Here is a 13,804-nt window from a genome sequence, read left to right on the forward strand (position 1 = left end):
TTGTCTTCCCAGCTGTGTGACTTTGAGGAAGTAACTTGACTTCTCTGTTGTTTGGGTTTGGTTTCCTCCTCCGTTAATTGGGGGTAATTACTTATCTTGAAATATTTATTTCAAGAAGTCAATAATGAGTTGGGCATGGGAGCACACTCCTTTAATCCCAGCACTCAGGAGTCAGAGGCAGGTGGATCTCTGAGTTCGAGACCAGCCTGGTCTACAGAGTGAGTTCTAGGACAGCCAGGGGTACACAGAGAGACCCTGTCTGAAAAAAAAAAATAAAGAAGAAGTAATAGTAGTAGTCGTTGTCATCATCAACAACATAATGTATGCAATGTATTTTACATCTTATAGAATCTCAGAAGATGAGATCTCACCATCTAGCAACAAGGTAGGCTTGGGTGGCTTCCACAAGGTGTCTTGATGAGCATCACCACAAGGTGGCAGCTATGCTCACACTGGGCATCTGTCTCTCTGGAACAAAACGACGTGGGGCACAGTGTCTCAGAGGGCTGTGTTGGGGAAGAAGAGCTTATAAAAATAATGTCACGTTTACAGACTGACTTAATGAGCCTGATTAATGTGCTAGGCTCCCTGCCCCACAGAGCGGAAGTCCTGCATGAGGAGGCAGGTATCACATCCTCCTTTACTGAGCCTGCGCTCAAGTCCTCTTGTCCCCATCTCCCACATCCTCCAGGCCCGACTGGCGCCTGCCAGGCCCTCAGGTCCCGAGTTCACCCCTCTCCTGACACTGGCTTTAGGCACCTGTAGCCCAGGACATTTTCAGCTTCTTGCTTCTGCTCCCCGCCTGCAGCTCCGGTCTCATCACATTCTAGAAGCTTCAACCGGTCCTTCTACTCCCAGGTCAGGTCTGACTTCACCTGCCCTCTCCACGGAACCCGGGTGGCATGAGGTGTTGTCGCTCATGCCTCCTCTTTCACCCTCTGTGGACTCTGACCTCTCTGAGGCAGGGAACCCAGCAGCTGCTCCATTACGTAATGGTCAGTCTGTCAATATTTACTGTGCTCTTTCTACATTATTAGGTGCCATGGCCCTGCTGGAGACCTCTTTCAAAATAAACAGATAACCCTAAAAGCAAAAGCTTCACAAAGGGGATGGTTAGTCCTGGACACAGAGGACCCCACCCCACCCGCCCCGCGCCTCAGTTTTCAACACGGCAGCCAGATAGAGGACAGGATTCTCAGCTAACTTTGAATTTCAGACAAATAGGAAATGCATTTTTGAGTGTTACTATGTTCCATATAGCACACAGGACATTAAATAAGTGGCATGTAACCCAATGGGCTGGGGATTTGACTCAGATGGTAGCGTGCTTGCCTGCCTTGCACAAAGTCCTGGGTTTGGTCCTTAGCACCACGTGAAGTCAGGTGTGTTGATGTACACCTGGAATCCCAGCATTTATGAGACGAAAGTGGGAAGAGAGGTTCAAAGTTATCCTCCAGCCTGGGTGACATGAGATCCGTCTCAAAACAATTCAACAATATATCCCGAACGCCGTGTTATTCTGACCCCCTTGGTGGGCCCTCCCTGGAACTGAGACACTGATCCTGATTCCTGGAACATCTGCTGTGATTTGTGAAACTTCCAGGGGAAACACGTAGATCCCACACTCGGCAGGAGCGGCCATGGTCGCAGCTGGCAAACGTAGCTGCCCCAGTATATCTCATAAACATACCATGTTCCAAGGAAGCCCAAGTCCGACATCCAAATCTTGTTTTGCTTCTTTTGTTTGTTTGTTTGAGATCTATGTAGCCCAGGCTGGCCTCAAGCTCTTGATCTTTCTGCTTTAGCCTCCCATGTGCTGGGATTATAGGTGTGGCCACTGTGCTGGGCTGACACCACATTTTCAGGAGGATTACATTTGTAGCACTCAGCAATACCTTAAAAAAATTATCTGTCCGTCAAGTGGTGGCGCACACTTTTAATCCCAGCACTTGGAAGGCAGAGGCAGGTGGATCTCTGAGTTCAAGGCCAGCCTGGTCCACAGAGTTCCAGGGCAGCTAGGACTACACAGAGAAACCCTGTCTTGAGCGTTCCCCCCCCCCAAAAAAAAAGAAGTAGCATCTAGAACAATAAGACTCGTTGACCCCTTCCCTGCTCTGTCAGGAAGCAGTGAGCAATGGCTCTTGACTCCGGACCTGAGGACCAAGTCTCAGATGTAGAGGGGAGACACAGGAAATGGAGCAGTGCTGGGCAGCTGAGGGGACCCAGGAGTCCAAGGAGACGCCATTCTCCCCGTGGCAGCCTTGAGAGCGGAGTGCCACACATTCTTTCATACTCACACTGGCTCCAGACGAGTGACAAAGGTCCCTCCAAGCAATAAAAAGACAAAACCATTGAAGAGAAGCACCAAGCTCCATAAAATATGGGTCAGCACTTAAGGAGAAAGGAGGGAGTGTAGTAGACGTCATTAAACTTCTTCAGAGGCTGCGAGGCAACCAGTGCAGCCATTAGTTCAGTTGTGTGGATTCCTTGCTCATGTGACCTCGCACCACTTGGGTTCACGGGGACTTGACCCCCACTGCTGGCCGCTGTATTTCTTCATTTGAATTCCTTCCTCATTCGTCCTCAGGGTTCCCTTTACCAATGTGCACCTGTCTGATGCATCCAAGAACTAACACTTCATATTCTGGGAGGAGCCCTCAGCCAGTGGTTGATAAGACCTGGAATGAATACCTCAGTTCTCCCACACCTTGGGCGGAATGAGTCTGATCATGTTCCACCCTGGCATTTCCCAGCACGATTGACTGTGACTGTTGTCTTGACAACACATAGTTCTTTGGCTGCCTGGCTTCTTCTCCTTACTGCCTTTGTTGCCCTGCAGGTACTTCCTGGTATCAGGTTCCAAATACACTTTTGCACACAAACAGTTTTTAAAGACTTGCTTATCAAAGAACCCAACCCAACTTAAGGAGCAGGCAGCTTGGAGAAAGGAAGTCGGAGAACAGACTGATTAGCGTGGGGAGCCTAGATGTAGAAAAACAAAGCAGATCTAGAAAGCAGGAAAGAAAAGTTACATGACATCAGTGACCAGACTGGTCTGACTGCCGCATCTTCCAATGCTCGCCTAAAAGAACAAATAATTTAAAGGAAGAAATAATCTGAGAAGTAATAGAAGAAAAGAAGAGTATCTGCTTCTGGTGGAATTCGTGAGCGTCCAGGGTAGGATGGAGGCTTAATGATGTGCAGGTCACCGGCAAAGAAAGACGTTGTGATGGAGTTAGAGCTTGTATCAGCCACACTGAATGTGGACGACAATGGGCCATCTCTTCAAAGCTCTCCCGAACATGTTTGCAACTTAAAATTTTGTGCCTCGTCAAGACCAGTATGTGAGGGGGTAAATAAAGACATTTATAAACATGTGAGGGCCTATACTGGAATCCTCATTCAATCAAAACTCAAAAATGGGTTCAACAGCAAGGCTCAGTACAAAAAACAAGCTGTCTATGTTTTAGCCTTCCTTCATGCTGCCCAGATGGTAGATCTTTGAGAACTAGGGCTGTAGTTCCTACCCCGTCAAACATCCACTGAGCTTTAAAACACAATCAAGTTCCCCTCTTTTCAGAACACGGCGGTGGGGCTCCTGCTAACTCTACACCAATGGTTTGCAGCCTTCCTAATGCTGAGACCCTTTAACACATAAAATTCCTCATGTTGTGGTGACCCCCAACCATATAATTATTTTATTCATAACTGTAATGTGGCTATTGTTATGAATTGTAATGTAAATATTTAATACATGACCTTTGCGGGAAAAATTCTTTGACTTCCGAGGGTGTCTTGGCCCACAGGTTGAGAACCACTGCTCTACGCCCTTCTGAGTGTTGCCGGCTGGCAGAGCGCCCCCTGCTGGACTCTCACTGTCTCATTCCATCTCTCCCTCTCCCACTCTTGGCATACCACGGCCCATTGACCTCAGGAGCTTTCTCAGACGGTCCTCTCCACTCTTCCCTTGATCGGTACCGTTAAATCCAAGAGCCCCGATGGTGCCATCGGGAAGTGGTGGGAACTAAGAGGCGGTGTCTGGTTGTCAGAAGGAGTCACTGGGGACGTGTCCTAGAAGGGGGGTATGGTACACCCAGCCACTTTCTTCCATTTCCTGGCCACCATGAGTGCATCACCGTACCTCCCAGCCTTGATGCTCTCTGCCTTCACAGAGTCCCGGAAGCATGGAGCTGGCAGAGCACAGGCGGAGACTCAGAAGCCACGAGGCAGGGCTAATCTTTTTTCCCTTTTCTCGGGTGTTTGTGACAGTGATGGAGCACCGCTCACACACCTCCCCTCACCCCTGTTGACTGAGGGCAGAGGAGAAAGCTCTAGAACAGGACCGGAGAATTAGGATGGGAGTTAACGGGAGACTCTTTGGTAGATGAAGTACATAGTGATAAATGATGTGATGCATGTGTGCATGTATGATGTGGTCTGCACTCACAGAGTTTATAGCGTGCCTGGGTTTGTTTTATATATCACTTTGTCCTGGCAGCGATACATTGACGACGGCTGGAAGGGAATCATTATTTTTCTGTTTTATAGACGTGAAGTCTGAGACTCAGAGAGGCTAAGTCACTTGCTTAGGGTCACACAGTCAAGGGCGGGGCGGGGCGGGGCAGGCACTTGATCACTTTCCTTACTTGACTCCAGGTGTGCAGAACTTGAGCACATGGTACCGAGTGGGATATCACATGCCAGGCAGTGCTTAAGCAACGCCTGTCAACGCCTGTCAATTGTGGCGACAGAGCGCGCTTCTATTAATACCCCCATTGTCTGCCTTCCCTGCAGAGACCCATTGTGTGTTTGCTTAGGGACTTCCTGTCCCACTGGGGCAAGCCTGGTCACTCCTGTCCATGCGGGTGTCTGTCTTCCCTGCCAGGACCACGTCTGGGATGGATGATGGGCAGGAGAAGGGCTGAAGGAATGTGCATGAGAGGCGCCTGTAGATGCTTTTCCAAGCTGCGAGAGTGACAGTCTGTATCCCTCACGAGACTCTGCATCTCCTTCTATAGTTACCTGGGCGTGAGGCTGACAGCGTGGGGGTGGGAAGACTGACAGAGAGCATGGGAAGGCCCAGGCTGACAGTGGGGACCACAGTGCAGGAAGTCTTGTGTCTTCGGAGAGGCTGTAGGGAAAACAGTGGCCCTCGCCATTGCTACTTTCTTAGATGTGGCGCAAGGAGCTCACAAAAAGAAAGCTGTGGGTGCAGAGGGGGAACCGCAGAAAGGGAGAACCCAGCAGGGGGCGCTCTGCCAGAGGATTTGCCCAGCTTGCCTGCCCAGAGCCCCTCTGATCGCGTGTAGGAAGGGTTTCCTGAGCAGCATCCAGTACTTGCCCCTTCCTTGATGGGTGGCCCCCCACAGCCTTTCGTGCCTCTAACACGGCCAGATGCGCTCTCTGGGTCGTGTGGGGACACAGCCAGAAGGTCCGGGCCTCAGGGAACCAAGCCAGGGCTCCGGGGCGTCCTGGCTGTGTGCCTGAGCAAACCGCTTGACTTTCTTAGGTCTTGGCTCCCCTTCGGTGACATGGGAAACCTGTCAAGTACATCCTGGTGGCTGAGAGGAGACGGGCACAGCAGGGATGGGACAAAGTGGGAAGGGGCAGCTGCTCCCTGGCCAGGTGTCACCATATTGTCCTTGTTTATAGAATAAGAGACGGGCTTCTGAGGTGGCTGGAGCCCAGGGAAGGTTGAAGGGCAGAGTGCGGAGGAAGCAGAGGCCCCACAAGGGAAAGGAGGAAACGGTTAAGGGAACAGACTATTTACCTTCCCATGCTTCCCTCACTATAGCTGAGAGCCAGAGGAAAAATCTGGAAAAGTCTGGAAGGGCAGGGAAGTGGGATATCCCAGAGAAGGGAGTCTGGGTCAGGGAAAACCTGCCCCTCTTCTTTGGGCCCACACCTCCCATCTCTGTCCAGGCAGGCAGCTTCCCACTAGGCTGGGATACTGTGGCAGGAGGCATGTTTCTGTCTGGGATGAAGGCGAAGAATCTCCGGTTACTAGCATTCCTGAAACAGACCCAAAGGAGGCAGGCAGGCCTGACAGAAGGCAGAGACACCAGCTGGAAGGGGGAGGGGCCCGAGGGGGCTGGAGGATAGAGCTGGGACAGTCACCTCTGTTCAGTTTTTACAGTTGTTCCCAGGCCCTCTCTAGAGTCACCAAGACGGAGTGGAGCCATGGTCTTCCCTGGGGAAAGGTTGGAGATTCGTGTGTGACCCCAGCCTTGAAGTGTGCCCACATCCTGAACACTAGGTTGGGCCGGCTTCAAAAGATGCTTGTGCTGCCCACTCACCTACAGAGGACAGGAGGGCTAGCCTTCTCCATGTGTGTGAGAGCGTGCCCAATCCTGTGTCATGCCACAAGAGACAGAATTTGCACTGCCCCTGTCCTCCAGCTCCAGCGCTTCTTGTGAATTAGAGTTTGTTAGACTCAGGACAGTGTCGCTCCAGGGCACACGGAATACATTATATCATCTCTGTTTTTTCAATGAAGACACAGAGGGTCAGAGAGGCCGAGTGAGCTCATGAAGGTCACAGCCACAGTTGACTGGAGCTCTGGGACCCTGATCCTCCCATTGGTTCAGGGAGTCTCTCCCAGGTTTGCAGGGCTCTGACCTTATAGATTTTGCTGCCTTTGAAAACAGCTCAAATCCCAGCGGACCCAGGGAATGTCACTTCCCAGACTGCAGGAGCAGCGTCTGTGGCTTCTCTTGGATTCTGGCTGCCTCTTTATGTCTTGGCTGTGCCCGAGTGGATCCTCTTGGGTTAAATTAGTGGATTTGAGCCGGGCGGTGGTGGCGCACGCCTTTAATCCCAGCACTCGGGAGGCAGAGCCAGGCGGATCTCTGTGAGTTTGAGGCCAGCCTGGTCTCCAAAGCGAGTTCCAGGAAAGGCGCAAAGCTACACAGAGAAACCCTGTCTCGAAAAACCAAATAAATAAATAAATAAATAAATAAATAAATAAATTAGTGGATTTGGGTAATAGACTCAGGCTCTGGGCTTGCAGATCTGGGTTTGAACCCTGTTTTTGCCACAGCTATTGGCTGACCCCTGTGAGATCAGTTAAGATTTGCAAGTACGGGAAGGGAGGTCAAGACTGTGTGTGTGTGTGTGTGTGTGTGTGTGTGTGTGTGTGTGTGTGTGTGTGTACGCGCATGCGCATATGCTTGTGCGCTCATATGGAGGCTAGGGGTTAAATGTCAGTGTCTTCCTTGATTGGTCTCCATTTTTATTTACTGAGACAGAGTCTCTCCTGCGGATTAAATAGTGCTCTTTTAGAGAGACATGGGAGAGGTGACCTTTCTCTCAGCCCTGTGAGGTTACAGCAAGAGGCAGGAAGAGGCCTTCTGGAACCAAACTGGCCAGCTCCTTGACGTGGAGCTGTCTGCCTTTAGAGTTCTGAGAACTCCATGTGTGTCCTTGCAACTGCTGGGGCAGTGGTGCCTCGGGTGTCCCGTGCTGAGCTGCCTGGGATGGTGGTGTGTAAATGCAAGGGCTGTGGAGAGGAGTTGATGTTTTTCACAACTAGGGTAGCCAGACCCCAGCTCAGGAGAGTGTGGAGCTGGAACTGGAGACTAGAGGATCCTGGGGCAGGTTGAGCACCATCCTTGCAGGTCATTTTGGCCTGGGGAAATCTAGAAGACACACATTTTGTTGTTTGTTTTTTGAGATGTGAGTTTTAGGGATCTGAACTCAAGTCTTTACGGCTGCATAGCAAGCTCTTTATCTATTGAGCTGTCTCCCCAGCCCCTTTGACTGCTTCCAGTTTTTCATATGGGTGATTATATTGCAAATGTGTTGTCCATATTTCCTTGTGTATTTTCTAGGGTGATGTATTAGTTACTTTTGTTGCTATGGTAAAACACCAGGACCAAAATCAACTTCTGGAAGGAGTTTATTTTGGTTTACGATTCCACAGCGTGAGTCCATCATCGTGGGGGAGGGCGTGGCAGTAATCGGTGGGAAGCCGAGAGAGATCGCTTCAGTTGTGTGTAGAAAACAGAGAACATCCGGGCGGTGGTGGCGCATGCCTTTAATCCCAGCATTCAGGAGGCAGAGGCAGGTTGAACTCTGAGTTCGAGGCCAGCCTGGTCTACAGAGCAAGTTCCAGGATAGCCAGAGCTACACAGAGAAACCCTGTCTTGAAAAACCATAAAAAACAAAACAAAACAAAACAAGAAACCAACCCCAAATCAAAAACAGAACAAACTGGATGGAGATGGGGCAACATTATGAATTCTCAAAGTCCACCCCCAGTGACACACTTCTTCCAGCAAGACTCTACCTCCTAAAGGTTCATAGCATCCCCAAGCAGCGCCACCAACTGGGGACCAAATGTTCAAATACTTGACCCTTTGGGGGACATTTATCAGCCAAACCACCATAGGTACATGGGATTAGAATCCACAAGTCACAGAGTACAGTTTCACTAGGTAATACCAAATCATTTTCCAGGCTGGTGGTACCAATTTGTACTCCCAGCAGCCTCTGGGAAGCCCTATCACTCTATGTCATTGGGTTTTTTAATTTTTCCCTGCCTCCGTGATGTGGTGTCATAATGTGGTGCTAATGCGGTTGTTGGGGCTATTTTGAGCTGGGTTGGCCTCCACTAAACACACAGCTCCAGCAGGGTTTTCTTACTGTTCTCTGCCTGTGCTGGAAGCAGCTGCCACGTCCTCAGAGGGTGGGATTGCTTTACCCGGAAGAGATGTTTCTCTGCCTTCCCCGAGAATGAGAATGGCATCTTAGATAATGGTTTCCGCTCGCTCCCCTGAAGATGCTGCCATTAGAGGAAAGAGCCACGTTTTGACGGGGGGGGGGGGGGGGGTAGGGGGGGGAATGGGGATGAGAGGCCTGCAGGCTTTCCCCCAGTGTCCAGGGCAGTTTTGATGGAGGTCTCCTCCAGGCTCACAGTGCCATGCTCACTCCATGGAGATGTCTAGCTTTGTTCCTAAGGGTACATTCACTCACTCAGTGCTCAGCCTAAGGGAGCGTTTATGTCACATCTGGGACCCAGCAACAGGGTTGGCGGCTCAGCACACTAGGGAGCAGTTACTCAGCTTCCGGCACTGGGTCTCAGTCACTGGCCAGTTTTATCCCTGCTCAAAGATAGAAACTGCCAACCCCAAGCTCCTCACCTCCTCCACCTGTTTTACTTTCCCATTTAGACATCCTTGTACGATGACTCCTGGGTCATCAGACCTGGGCAGGACCGTCTTAGACATCTGTAATCCTATAAAAACACAATAGTTAATAGTGGATATTAAAGGCTGCCTTAGGAGTAACATGGTCCATGGTACTGAGTAGGTGAAAAGATTGCTCTAAAGGACGCTGTCTGGATGGTTAGCAAACTTCCTACCAGTAGGCATCAGATAACAGTACAAGAACGTCAGGAAAGGCACAACAGGATGGCCAATGATTGCCGTGCAAATTTCAAGGCATACTCAGATGACTCTCCCTTTGTCTGGGTGTAGACAAACATGCTCAGAGCCAACCAGTGCGGAATGTAGATAGAGGTCCAGGGTGTAGACAGACATGCTCAGAGCCTTTCTGCAGTAATTCTATCTTTAGGCTCTCACAGCAGCAGAGGTGGGAGGTGGAGTGGAGGCAGCGGAGAAAGGAGGCGGGGCTGTGCATTCATGGTGGTTCCAATGAGCAGCACAGGACACTTCCAGATGATCTTTCTTTCTTTCTTTCTTTCTTTTTTCTTTTCTTTTCTTTTTTTTTTCTTGTGCGTCCTGGGCATTGAACTCAGGATGCCACGTTTGTGCAGCAAGTGCCTTTCCCCACTGAGCCATCTTTTGGCCTCCCGTTAATCTTTTGTACTGAATGGTTTATGCCCCCTTTTCTCCTCAAGAGTCCTTCCTTAATGGGTGGGGATGTAGCTCAGGGGAAGGGGACTTACTCACTTGCCTGTCATGGGCAAAGCCCTAGGTTCAACACCCAGTACCATAAAAACAGATAGCTAGGTAGATAACAAACAAACAAACAAGTAAAATTATTGCCTGGATCTCAGTATTCTGGAGGCTGAGGCAAAAGGATGGCAAGTTCAGGGCCAGTCTGGGATACTTGGGGAGATCTTTTCTCAACAATAACACCAACAACCCACAAAGAAAAAGGGACAAGAAATTCTTCCCTGCCCCGAAGTCAGGCATAGATCCCTTCTTTCACATTATTTTTCTTCTAGGAGTCAGGAAGGTTTGTCGTTCACGCGGCTGCCTGGCACGGGTTGGTGTGAGGGGGGTGGGTGGGGATTTATTTTCATTTTCCCCTTTGGAGACATACTCACCAAGCTGACAAATACACTCCTGTTAGAGAAACAGACTGGGCAGGCTGCGACACAGGCTTTAGTGACAAGCTGTGCAGCGGAGGGGTTACTCATAAAAAAAATGACCGTGATTCCAAGGCTGATGTCCCACCACACACGAAAGAGAGTAGAGTTGACCAAGCAGGAGGGCACCCTTAGGTGAGGCTGCAGGGTGGGGAGAGGGGACTTATTAAGGAAAGGGATGTGCTGGTAACCATGGTGATCTCACAGTGATCCTATAGACACACGGCTGAAGAATTGAGCTTCTTTCCAAAGGAGGCTAAAACGCAGGCTGGACAATGACTCGGGGCTGAGTGGAGACCCAAGCTCTCTTCTGCCAGCTCTCATTGAAGTCTAGCCTTGCCCTTGGCCCAACAGGCCTGCCCCCTCAAGGCCCCGAGCACACTCGGGCTGCTCAGAGGACCTCTTTCCTTTATTCACGACCCCAGATCCTCAAACCACTGTGTTAGCTGCAGCTAGGGGCAGAGAAGAATCTGACAAGAGGATCTGCCAGGGCAGGCAGCTTGGGGGAGTGTCACTTCCTCTAGGATCAAGCCCAGACCACCCACAGCCAGTGGCACTGGAACATGGCACCCTGCTGGACTGTTCTACCCTGGCCCTACTAAGGTATGATCCGGGGGGAACTGACTTCATCACTAGCCTTCACAACAAGTGGGATTCTGATAATAAGTAATTATTGTGAGGCCAAGAGCTCTTGAGGTGAATGGTGTCCGTACATGCACAAAGATCTTCATTTGCATCAAGCTGTGTAGCTGCTTCATCGAAAGCCACAGCCTTTCCCCTCAACCTGCTTTTGTGTGGCAGACTCATCCATTTCAGTGGTGCAGAGCCACGTCCCTGTGCGGCAACTGTCTTCTCCAGGGTCTGGTTCAGGACAGAGAGCCAACGATATGCTGAATACTGTGGAGTCCTTAAATAGAAGGGGTGCCTCAGAACTGGTTGAAAAAGAAAAATGCCCAGACGTGGTAGCCTTGGGATGAGGCAGGGTGCAGGAACAGTATAAAGCAGATGCTGTGACATCATCCTTATGAGGATATTGCTCAACACAGCCAAACACACATGCACGCACGTGCACGCAGGCTCACACAGCTGGTTTCCTGTAAGGATCCACAGAGAGCTGCTAATGCTGATTGCCTTTCAGCCCACAGTCCAGGCTGGCAATTTTTTTTGCTCTTTTGATTCTCGTCTGTGGCGTTGACATTCCTGGCAAATGCTGACCTGGTGCTGTTCTGCTGTGGTCCTGGCTTCCAGTGTTTTGTGCAGGTTGTGGATTGGGGGTTGGGGAACTCTGCTCCCCACTCCCTCTCAGCCTCAGCAGGCTCTCTGCTCTTCTCCCTACGATACAGGCAAGGCACAGAGACATTGAATAACCTGCTTGAAGACACCTGCCAAATAAGAAGGGGAACTGGGATCTGAATGCAGGCAGTGGAGGCCCCCTTTTAGCTAGCATGCAACACTGCCTCTCTTTATATATTTAATAATCCACTGCCATTTACTTACAGGCCATTTTTATTTTTACTTCTTTATGTGCATTTTTTTTAAAAAATAAAAGCAAAACCAACAAATGGCTTGTCATTAATGACTCCATTGTCTGTAGATTCTTATTGTCTACTGGCAGCTTTCATCGCTCCTTTATCCTGGCCTGATGGGCTGTCCAGGTGAGGGAAGAACGTGACTTTGGAAGTCTGGAGACCAATCTCACTCAGGCCTGCACTGATGGCCATATGACCTTCCTCTCCCCGGCTTGAGCCTCCGTCTGCGGAGGTAGGACGATGCCAGAGCTGACAGGCTCCGTGGGTCCTCCTGCATAAGGAGTCTCTGGCTCTCTCTGATCTATTTTTGCCTGATACCTCTCCCAGGGGCCTGTGGGCTGAGCTAATTTCTCTGGCTGGCCCCGATCCAGGCAGCTCAGGTGGAGAGTTCTAAGCTAATGAGGCCAAGGTCATGGGCCAGTTAGCATCCCTTGGAGAAAATTGTGGCTTTGCAGCCGGACTGCAGCTCTTACTACCCATCTCTGGGCTGAGGCAGCCCTGGAGGGAGAAAGGAGAGCAAAGCCAGCCTCTACAAGTCACCACCGCGTCCAGTAGGAACCACTGGAAGGCCCAAGTCCCAGGCACCCCTGCGACTTCAGGGTGGTACCTCCTGAAGTCACATCCATACACTAGAGGAACTAAAGTGTGGGAGGTGGGGATGGGGAGAGGACCAGATGGCCCATCAGATTCATCCCCTGACAGCCAAGAAGAGGAGGGCCAGTTCTGCTTCTGAAAAACTAAAGCAAAGGGCATGTCCATGTGCCTCCAAGGTCACCATTGCTCCGCTTGCCTGCTGCTGGCAGCAGACTTCATCTGTGCACACGGCAACCCCCACAGCCTGGAACTGGAGCTGGGAAATAGGCAGCTTTCCTCCTTCCTATTGACCCTGCCATGAGGGCAGAGGTTGGAGGGGGTGTCTTTTCTTCTCTGCTACCTTCCTGGCACCTAGACCAGCACCTGGCATCTATATAGTAGGCATTCAATAACTATTGTTCCAGTCCATCCCTTCTCCATTGTCCCTGAGAGACGCTGTGGCTGCACTGGAATGGATGCAGAATCACCAATGCGTTCGGCTGCATTGTTTTCAAATATTTGTATTTCAATGAGTCTGGGGAGCTCATTATTTGGAAAGACATCATGTGACGGCTCCAGAAAAAAAAAAAAAAGAATAATTTCTTTTAGAATGTGCCACCACTCCCTGATTTGAACATTTTGCAAGTTTGAATGTTCTCATCCCAGACTTCACAATTCAGTCCAGTGTATACATAATATTAATTATAATTAATAATTGTGAATTATGTTCTGGCTGTAAGGCAGGCTGTGGACTAACTAAACACAGACCATGCGCTGACTTGTTAATTATCAGGATAACCATAGAAGATGGGTGCCACCCTGATCCCAGATGGAAATGATGTCATTTGCTTGCTCCCACCTGGAGGCTGAGTTTAGGGTTTCCTTATTCCAGAGTCCACTCTCCATGCACTCTTCAGCACTTACTGGCCAGTGAAAAATGGCGGAGCCCTTCCCCAGGGTCATGATCAGGCACCCGCTGAGCTGTCTGCAGCTCTGATCACGTGTACGATAGCTTGGATGAGTCTGCAGATAATTGTGCTGAACATAAAGAGCCAGTTCTCAAGGTTATTCGTATGGTTTTATACATATCGCTCAAGTAACCATCTTGGAAGGTAAGATGATAGAAGAGAAGATGGCCGGGGCTAAAGAAGGCGGGGTGGGAAGGGAGTGGGCGTGGTTATGTAGCTCTAGGTGGGAAGACGGCTCCGGAGTGAAGGTGCTGGCTGCTGAACTTGTCACCTCAGCTCCATCCCTGGAACCCACATGGTAGAAGGAAAGAAATGACTCGCCCAAGTTGTCCTCTGGCCTCTGTGCTCTGCCACTGACAATCGTCCCTCTCCTCCTCTTCCCCCTCCCCCACCCCCCATGA

Source organism: Peromyscus californicus, unplaced genomic scaffold, assembly GCF_007827085.1.
Source record: "Peromyscus californicus insignis strain IS unplaced genomic scaffold, ASM782708v3 Scaffold_20__1_contigs__length_68692818, whole genome shotgun sequence".
NCBI classification, from domain to species: Eukaryota; Metazoa; Chordata; class Mammalia; order Rodentia; family Cricetidae; genus Peromyscus; species Peromyscus californicus.